Source organism: Gorilla gorilla, chromosome 16 (assembly GCF_029281585.2).
Source record: "Gorilla gorilla gorilla isolate KB3781 chromosome 16, NHGRI_mGorGor1-v2.1_pri, whole genome shotgun sequence".
NCBI lineage: Eukaryota > Metazoa > Chordata > Mammalia > Primates > Hominidae > Gorilla > Gorilla gorilla.
Genome location: NC_073240.2, coordinates 46,258,662 through 46,269,036, shown reverse-complemented (window position 1 = coordinate 46,269,036; position 10,375 = coordinate 46,258,662). Strand labels below are relative to the sequence as shown.

General features: G+C 49.4%; 1 non-coding gene across 1 annotated transcript; it reads left to right on the top strand.

Annotated features, from left to right (window-relative positions):
• Window positions 1–9,742: 9,742 nt before the first annotated feature.
• LOC115930865 (U7 small nuclear RNA) lies at window positions 9,743–9,804 on the top strand. Its single transcript, XR_004067459.1, has one exon. It is a non-coding gene; the product is annotated as a U7 small nuclear RNA (small nuclear RNA).
• The last annotated feature ends 571 nt before the right edge of the window (window positions 9,805–10,375 follow it).

The window sequence follows — 10,375 nt, the reverse complement described above, 5'->3', positions numbered from 1 at the left end:
GGCCTGCTGCCCACAACCTGCTGCTCAGACTGATGGTGTCCAGACAGAGGGAGGGTGACAGATGGATGCTGGGAGAGGGTACACAGCCCTGTGAATGCATCTCTTGGAGTCTGGGGTTTGGAGCCTCTTCCTTTCTTCCTGGTGCTAATGGTTTGCTGGATCCAGTTTGTACTGCTTGCAAGAGCTAATTGTGGAATTTTCAGAAATTTTGCAAAGCAGTTATTAAATTGTCATCATTTTAAAAATTAAATTATAACAACTCATGAGAAAATAAGGTTTTGTTTTTGTTTTTGGGACAGTCTTGCTCTGTCGCCCAGGCTGGAGTGCAGTGGCACAATCTTGGCTCACTACAACATCCGCCTCCCAGGCCCAAGCGATCCTCCAACCTCAGCCTCCCGAGTAGCTGAGATTATAGGTGCATGCCACACACCTATCTAATTTTTAAATTTTTAGTAGAGACGGGATTTCACCATGTTGCCCAGGCTGGTCTTAAACTCTTGAGCTCAGGTGATCCTCCTGCCTCAGCCTCCCAAAGTGCTGGGATTACAGGCGTGAGCCACCATGCCCGGCTGAAAATAAATTATTTAAAAAGCAACGAATACTGAAAACATATCACTTCCTAATTCTTGTAGTATGTTTTGCAGTTATAGATACGCTTGAGGCTACTCGTGTCTATTGGGTCTGTAGGGTGGAACTATCGTATGGCAGGTGCTGCTGCACACCTCTTCCCATTCTGCCTTCAGTAACATCTTGGTAGTAGCCTGAAATTGCCCGTAGTGGGAGTATTTGTGTCATAGAAATCAGCTAATGCTGCATTGCTTGCCCCCAGAGCCTGTTGTTATCCATTTAGCAGCACACCACTGCACCTGGCCCACAGATCCCAGAACCTGAATGTGCAGCAGCTGGGACAGCCAGCCCCCAGCTTTCCACCTGCTCTGCCAACTCCGGACCTTTTTCTCAGCCAGACCAGAGGGGAGGGAAGCAGGAGCAGGGAGGCAGTGGGAGGGAGAGGTGGTACCATGCTCAGGAAACACCCTTGAGCCCACCCAGGGCACAGCTGGGAAGAGCCTGGCTCACTTACAGGGTGGGAGGACTGATCTGGGGGTGGGGCGGAGGCAGGGGAAACCTGGGTTATGAGGAGGGTGACAAGGTTCGTCTGCAAAAATGAAAGAAGTTCAGTGATGGAGCTGAGGAAAAGTGCGGCAGGCCGGCAGCAGGCCTTGTGACGACACAGCGGGGAAACCACAGGATTCTGCATTCTTCTGACCACAAGAGGAAGGTGAGCCAGAACCCAGCAGAAACGAAACCCCAAGGCGCTGGGCTGTTAGTAAAGTGCTGGCGCCTCTCCCAGGCCCCTGGTCCCCCTGCTGGGTAACAGCACAGGAGAAGAGGCAACAGGACTCTCGGGCCTGAGGTGGCCCTCGCAGCGTGTCCCCAAGCTTCCTGGCCACTTGATTCTCTGCCCCCTCCTTAACAGTTGTTTCTCCAGGTCACCCCCAGCCCTCCTCTCCACATCTCTGTGTCTTCTCACTCACACCTAAGGCTTCCAGCACCTTCTGGTTTATATATCAAGCTGGATGTCCCATCGGCACTCAGACTTGTCACCTCTCCTCCAAACCTGCCCCTCCCCTCCGATCTCATCTCGGGGACAGCAGCAAGCACCAGTGGCCAAACCTGGATGGTCTCCTTTGTTCAGCGACCTTCACGGCCCAGGGAGCCCCGCTGCCTCCTCCACACCCTGGGCTCCCCACATCCCTCCCTGGCTCAACCCAGCTCCCAGACCTCTGAACACAGCTCACAAATGGAAATGACTTTATATTTTTGTTTTTTTGTAGAGATGGGATCTTACTATGTTGCCCAGGATATTCTCAAACTCTTGGCTTCAAGTGATACTCCTGCCTCGGCCTCCCAAATTGCTGGGATTACAGGTATGAGCCACCACACCTGGTCATGAAATGATTTTTTTCTTTTGGGTGCACTATGTCTATGACATTGCATTTACTAAACAGTAATTTCTCTCACCCTTCTGAAAACAAAGTTGTATACACAAATTCCAACCAGAATTTCATCCACTAAACACTAACTGAGCAGTTACTCTCATGTGCTAGGCATGAGAGCTGCAAAGGTGAACAGAGCCCACCCTGGCCCACTTGCTGGGGAGAGTCCCATAAACAGACGATCAGTCATAACAATGCCCTGAGGTAAGGATGACAATGTGGACGTGTACACCGTCCTAGGGGCCACGGTGGGAAACCTGCCAGGTCTAGAAGCCTGGCGTCCTCCTGGCCACCTCTATCTCCCTCACTCCTTGCATCCAGTCACTCCCTGTACCCCTGGATCAAATTTCCTTAAACTCTCAAATCTGTGCTGCCCCCTCATCTCCAGAGACACCACTGACTTTAGGTCTCAAGTGAACTCTCTGATCCCGGCTGTTCTCCACACCAAAGCCAAAAAGGGATTCATAAAGGGCAAAAATGACTGTGTCATTCCCCTATTTAAAACCTTCAGTGGGCCAGGCGTGGTGGCTCATGCCTGTAATCCCAGCACTTTGGGAGGTTCAGGTGGGTGGATTGCTTGAACTCAGGAGTTCGAGACCAGCCTGGGCAATATAGTGAGACTCCATCTCGATAAAAACAAAAATAAAATCATTTTATTTTATTATTTTTTTTTTTTGAGACAGAGTTTCACTCTGTTGCCCAGGCTGGAGTGCAGTGGCACGATCTCAGCTCACTGCAACATCTGCCCCCTGGATTCAAGTGATTCTTGTGTCTCAGTGTTGCGGGAAGTCAGGGACCCTAAATGGAGGGACCAGCTGAAGCCATGACAGAAGAACGTGGATTGTGAAGATTTTATGGACATTTATTAGTTCCCCAAATTAATGCTTTTATAATTTCTTATGCCTGTCTTTACTGCAATCCCTAAACATAAATTGTAAAGATTTCATGGACACTTATTACTTCCCTAATCAATACCCTTGTGATTTCCTATGCCTGTCTTTACTTTAATCTCTTAATCCTGTCAGCCAAGGAGGATGTATGTTGCCTCAGGACCATGTGATAATTGCATTAACTGCACAAATTGTACAGCATGTGTGTTTGAGCAATATGAAATCTCAGCACCTTGAAAAAAGAACAGGATAACAGCAATTGTTCAGGGAATAAGAGAGATAACCTTAAACTCTGACCACCGGTGAGCCAAATGGAACAGAGCCATATTTCTCTTCTTTCAAAAGCAAATAGGAGAAATATCACTGAATTCTTTTTCTCAGCATGGAACGTCCCTGAGAAAGCGAATGTGCCCCTGGGGGTGGGTCTCTAAACTGGCCCCCCCAGGGGTGTGGTCGTCTCTTATGGTTGAGTCTGCAGAGGTGAAATAAACTCCAGTCTCCCATAGCGCTCCCAGGCTTATTAGGAAGAGGAAATTCCCGTCTAATAAATTTTGGTCAGACCGGTTGATCTCAAAACCCTGTCTCCTGATAAGATGTTATCAATGACAATGGTGCCCGAAACTTCATTAGCAATTTTAATTTCGCCTTGGTCCTGTGGTCCTGTGATCTCGCCCTGCCTCCACTTGCCTTGTGATATTCTATTACCCTGTTAAGTACTTGATGTCTGTCACCCACACCTATTTACACACTCCCTCCCCGTTTTGAAAAATCTCTAATAAAAACTTGCTGGTTTTTGTGGCTTGTGGGGCATCACAGATCCTACCAATGTGTGATGTCTCCCCCGGACACCCAGCTTTAAAATTTCTCTCTTTTGTATCCTGTCCCTTTATTTCTCAAGCCGGCTGACACTTAGGAAAAATAGAAAAGAACCTACATGATTATCGGGGCAGGTCCCGGGTTCAAGTGATTCTTGTGTCTCAGCCTCCCCACTAGCTGGGATTATAGGCCATGCCTGGCCAATTTTTGTACTTTTAATAGAGACGGGGTTTCACCATGTTGGCCAGGCTGGTTTCAAACTCCTGACGTCAAGTGATCCACCCACCTCAGCCTCCCAAAGTGCTGGGATTATAGGCATGAGCCACCGCACCCAGCCAAAATTCTAAATAATTACAAAAAAAAAAAAAACAAAACAAAACCTTCAGTGGTTCCTGTTGGCCCTGGGATACCATCCAAACTCATTAGCATGGCTTCACAGCCCTTTCTGATCTAACCCAAATTAGCATGAGAATTATTTCTTTTACTTGTTCCTGTGACACCAATTTAAGTGAACATTTGCTATGTGCTAGGCCAGTGGTTCCTGAACTTTTTGGCACCAGGGACCAGTTTCATGGAAGACAATTTTTCCACTGATGGGGCAGGATGGTTTCAGCATGAAACTGTTCCACCTCAGATCATCAGGCATTAGATTGTCATAAGGAGTGTGCAACCTAGATCCCTCCCATGCACAGTTCACAGTAGGGTTCAAGCTCCTAGGGGAATCTAATGCCACACTGCTGATCTGACAGGAGGCGGAGCTCAGGCAGTAATGCCAGCTTGCCCGCGGCTCACCTCCTGCTGTGCTCCTGGTTCCTAACAGGCCATGACTGGTACTGATCCTTGGCCTGGGGGTTGGGGACCCCTGTGCTAGGCATCGTTCTGGGTACCAGGATGCAGCAGTGAACATACACACTGTACCCCCTCCTGGAGCTTGTGGTCTAGCAGGGGATACAGACAGTAAACAAATAGCGACACAGATCATTACAATTGTGTGAGTGCAGGAAAAGGAACATTTTCCTGTCAACTCCCTGCTTCAGCCACAATAAACTACTCATAGTCCCTGCCTCCTGGCCCTGGCTCAGGCTGGCCTCTCTCCTTCAGTTGGCCAAGTTCTCCAACCCTCCTGGTCTCAGCTCAAGGTTCTCCTCTCTAAAGGAGTGTTTCCTGAACCTCCTAGGCGGTTCCATGGGATTCTGCTCCCACCCTGGGTCCTCCTGAGCCCAGCACAGGGCTTGGCATAATAAATGCTCAGTAAATGTTTGCCGCACAAATGGTGAACAGGTCCTCTTAATCCATGTGTGAGTGTTTGCTTTAAAAAATAATAATTATAGAGTTTTTTACTTTGATTTTATATCTTCACAAAAGGTTAATGCTGGGTGCTAATAAAAGTAGAGAGAACCATTACTTAAAATAGAATGCTTGTGAACCCGAGGACTTTCAGGGACTGTGACTAAGATGTTGGGATTGAGGGGTCTCCAGGATGCCTCAGGCCAGCAGGAGGTGGGTGGGGGCTGAGGGGAGGTGAGCCCGCTGCCCAGCCTCACAGAGCCTGTGCTATGGCCACCAGCTCTTCTCTGGGCTCTTGGCCCAGAAGCCTGGCTGACCTCCCACTGCCACCCTCTACCCTTCGGCAGAAGCCTGGGGTCTGCCCCTGGATTTAGCTCCTGTGGGCTATACAGTGCTGGGAGGAGAAGAGCAGCTGGGATCGGGATCAGAGGGGCCTAGGGCAGCTGTACCCTAGCACTTTTCCCAGGGCCGCCTCGCTGAGGCTGCTCCGCTCCTCTCTGCTGGGTCAGCAGAGGAGCTCCACTCCCCCACCTCCTCAGTACCTGCTGGGGTTTGAGGCTGTGTCAGGCTTAGGAGCAGCAAAGGAAGGTGAGCTCCGCCACCCACCCACTCTGAAAAGGCTGCTGCTCCCTCCAGAAGAGACTTTGTCCTGTCTGGGAGTCCCCACCTTCGGCCCCTTATCTATAAAATCCACACCGCTCCCTGAACTGCCTTCTTCCTTGGAATTACAGAGTTGAAAGATCACCTGGACCACTCCATTCAGTTTACAGAAGATGACACTGAGGTCTCGAGTGAGGGGTTAAGTACCCAAGATGTCACAGCAGATAATAGCAGAGTCATGATTTCTAACAAACAAACAGAAGAGGCAAGTCCCCTGCCTGTCGTCAGCCGGAGCCCCTCTGCTACGCCTGCTCCCCTGTTTCCCATGGACTGCCTCATCTTTTGCCTCTAGTTTGAGCCTGAAAGTTACACCTCCAATGAATGAAACTCACAGGATCATTGGCATCCAGTCTTCCTCCTCCTCCACGCCCACTCTCGGCCACCTGCCCTTCTCACCCACAGGTGGGAGCAAAGCTTGGTCAACCTGATAGGCCTCTTCCAGGCAGGGACAGGAGAAGGGATGGCACAGCAGCTCTGAGTCAGGACTCCTTTCGGTAAGGCGTGGCCGCCAGGATGGCCTGAGAGAAGGAAACCAGCCCAGGTGTGCTCTGTTTACCTTCTCGGATCACAAACATGACCAGACCCTCCTTGGCTGGCTGGCTGAAGTCCCAGCCTCTTAGTCCAGCCCTCAAGCCTCTCCCATTCCAGCCACGGTCTGCCTGGCCAGTTCCATCCCCCTACGGCTTTCCTGCCGTACCACACCATCCTCAGATTGCAGCTCGCCCTCTTGGGCCTTTCTGGCCTAGCAGGTGCTGTTCCTTCAGCTCCAATGCCCTTCCCTGCCTCTCCACCCAACAAGCTCCTTCTCTTTGTATCTTCTGCACTAACACTTCCCTCCTCCCTCCCCTTCCCCTCTTTTTCCTTTGTGCCCCGGTGGCACTTCTGAGACAATGTTACAAGCATAATAAAATAACAAAGTCATGAATCTGTGTCCTCCTCCAGACTCTCCTCAATGACAGCAATTGTGTGTTTATCTTTAAATTCTCAGAGCCCAGTATATAGTAAGAACTCAATAAAGGAAAACATTGCTCAACAAATCAATATATGGACTCTGGATTTATGCCAGAGCTAAACTGGGAAGCAAGTTCTAATGTCACATAAGGACTCCCTTCTGATTCATTTGTTCATCAAATAGTTATTGAATACTGCTACGTGCAGAGCACAGTGTAGACAGAGTATGGGGAGCATGAGGCTGGGGTGGACTCACTCTACTTTCAAGGAGTTTGCATTTTGAAAGTATAGAAAAGGCAGAAAAGAATTTGAGTTATAAGAAATGGCTAGCATTTACTGACCACCACTGTTACAAGCAGATTATTGCATTTAACTGAACATTAACCCCATAAAATAGGTACTTTTATTGTTAGCCTCATTTTACAGATAAAAAGATTGAGGCTTGCAGAAGTGGAGAGATGTGGCCACGGTACAACTAGGAAGTCATGGAGGCAGGATTTGCACCCAGGCATGGCCTGGACCCCACCAGAATTAATGATGGTGGGGAAGCAATTAATTTGCCTCAGGAAACTGGGAAGTCAAGGAAGGCTTCACCAAAGAAGGGGCGGCTGAGATGAGCCCTGTAGGACAAGCAGGATTTCCACAGATGGGAAAGTAGCACACCCCAAACTATAGAAAGATCTGGTATAAGACTTTTAGGGTTTAAATTAGTGGCCCTGAACCTTGTCTGCACACTGCAAACACCTGGAAGGCTTTAAAAAGCATGGATGCCCCCAGGTCCTGCCCCGGAGATTCTGATACGATTGGTCCTGGAGGCTCTAAATGGGGAGGCGGGGAGGGGCCTGGTGTAAAGTGTATAAGGTGACACCTACCTGCAGCCCAGACGCTCCCTGGATGTTCCAGGTCCTGTTTGTGGAGCTTTCCTGTCCCCTTGGGAGGGGCTCCAGACAACGTGGGTAGGGCTGGTGCTTCCTCCCTCAAATTCATTCCTTTTCTGACCATTTGTGACCTTCCTGTGGCCTGGAGTTGTCGAAGACTCCTGGGGAAATTCCATGGTTTCCTTGCAAGGGGGCATGGGTTCTGTAGAAGGAAGGCACCCAGCTTGCAGTATGCAGGAGCCGAGACCTGCAGATCAGAGTGAAGACAGCTGATTTGAGGACCCCGGGCAGGCAGCTTGTGTGCTACAGACCTGACACGGGACAGGAGGGGCTGGAACCCCCCCACTCTGCATCCCAGCAGGCAGGCTCTGTGGGGCAAGGGTGGCTGTCAGGAGAGGGCACCTGGCTTCACCATCACACTGCTGGACGCCCTCAGAATGGTGACATTCCCCAGAGCCAGGGGAGCCAGGCCGTGTGGCTGCAACGGGCAGGGGCTGGATTTCCCCTACTCAGGCCCAGGCAGTGACTCAGGGACAAGTGCTGAAAGCAGACAGTGACCTCAGCTTCCTCGCCCACTGGGGAGTGTCACCATGCCCCAGAGCCCCCTCAGGAGCAGACAGCCTGGGGGCCGGTAAGATGGAAGTTGGCAGCTTGGTGTCATGTGGGGCACACAGGACTCTTGCTCTCACCAGCTGGGTGCCCAGAGCTTCCTGTTCCTCATAGAAGTGACATGAGCATCCAAGGAGGTGATGTTCATGAACATCAGGAAGGCGCAAAAACAATGACAACCTGTCATTGCCTGCTGGAATCCATGTATTTATATATTATTGTTTTTCATATATTAATATAGTGTTCCCGTGTATCAGGTCTTATTTCCTTTAAAAATTTTTTTTGTTATTATAAATACCACTGCATTTTGTTTTGAAACACTCCTCAAACTGGCCAGGTGTGGTGGCTCATGTCTGTAATCCAAGCACTTTGGGAGGCCGAGGTGGGAGGATCAATTGAGGTCAGGAGTTCAAGACCAGCCCAGCCAACATAATGAAACCCTGTCTCTACTAAAAATACAAAAATTAGCTGGGCGTGGTGGCACGCGCTTGTAAACCCAGCTACTTGGGAGGCTGAGGCATGAGAATCACTTGAGCCTGGGAGGTGGAGGTTGCAGTGAGCTGAGATCCCACCACTGCACTCCAGCCTGGGCGACAGAGTAAGACTCCGTCTCATAAAAAAAAAAAAAAAAGAAAAGAAAGAAAGAAAGGAAAAGAAAAGAAAAGAAATACTCTCCAAAGTGAAACCCTAGGGTACAGTATCCAAAGCTCTGGCTACCTATTGCCAGGTTGTCCTCAAAACTAAGCTGCAGTGCTCCTAGCAGTATATGATTTGTACCTATTTCCTTATAGCTTTGCCAATGGTAGGTTTCATATTTTTTTTTATTTTTGATAACGAATGGGTGTGCAGTGTGGCCTCCAAATAGTTTGAACGGACATTTATTTAATTTCTATCATTGCATAGAGGATCCACCTGCCTACTAGAAAAGGAGCTCCTGTGGGCCAGGCACAGTGCATCACATCTGTAATCCCAGCACTTTGGGAGGCAGAGACGGGCAGAGACTGCTTGAGGCCAGGAGTTCGAGACCAGCTTGGGTAACACAGTGAGACCTCATCTCTACTATAAATTTTTAAAAATTATCTGGGCGTGGTGGCACACACCTGTAGTCCCAGCTACCCAGGAGGCTGAGGCAGGAGCATTGCCTGAGCCCAGGAGTTCAAAACTGCAGTGAACTAGGATCTCACTGCTACACTTGAGCCTAGGAGACAGAGTGAGATCCTGTCTCAAAAAAAATGGAAGGAAGGGAAGGAAGGGAAGGATGGGAAGGAAGGGAAGGACAGGAAGTATGGGAAGGACAAGAAGGATGGGAAGGACAGGAAGGACGGGAAGGAAGGGAAGGAAGGAAGGTCGGTCTCTCTGGAATGTGGTCCCTACTGGATGGTAGGTGGGTGGATCAATGTGCAAGCCTTCACCTCAGGGATGCCTCCCTGAAGCCCAGGCAGGCCTCTTGCCTATGCTTCCACAGTCCTGTGACCCTTTCCTTCAGTCACCTTCTCATAGCTGTCATTTTATGTGCATTTGGGAAACTGATTAGTTTATTTCTTCCCCCACAAGACTGTAACCCCATGAGGACCTACTGTTCTGCTCACCATTGGATCACTTATCACCTGGTGTGTGCCTGGCCGACAGTAGGCATTCATTTAAATATTTGCTGAAGTGTTACAGCTCTTTTAGAATTTGTCTAGCAGGCTTTCTGGTTTTTGCTGGAAAGCCCCCCTCCCCCAAGAAAAGTAATTTAAAAAATGAAATACATACATATATAAATATTCATTGAATAAATGAATACTTGAAAATCTCATGAGTAAGTATCCAGAGCTCAACTGTGGTATGTATCTTTGCAAAAGAATTTGTCACTGGGCTTAATCAGAAACGTTTAAGGAGGACCTACCATGTGCCATGTACTCTGTAGCATGGGGTAGGGGGTCAGTTATGCAAAAGTGAGAACACAAGGTCTCTGCCCTTAAAAACACAGGCTGGTGGTGAGACCCACGCGTCTGCTGTGTCTGCTGTGGGGTTGTGCCCTGTTCTCCCTGTAAAGGAAGCTTCAGGGACAAGTGAAGCTGTTTACCCATGGTCATGGCAGGATGCAGCCATCTGGGACATCCTAGCCCCCAAGATTAGAACAAGTGTGGCCAGCCTAAGCCATAGTCTCCCACGGTCAGATGGCCAGTGACTTAGAACTAGAGAAGCGGGAAGTTTGGGCACTGGGAAGGATCTCAGAAATGCTCTAACACTTGGCTTCATCCTGAACCCCCAGGCGCAAATCCCAGCTCTGCTGATTACAGGG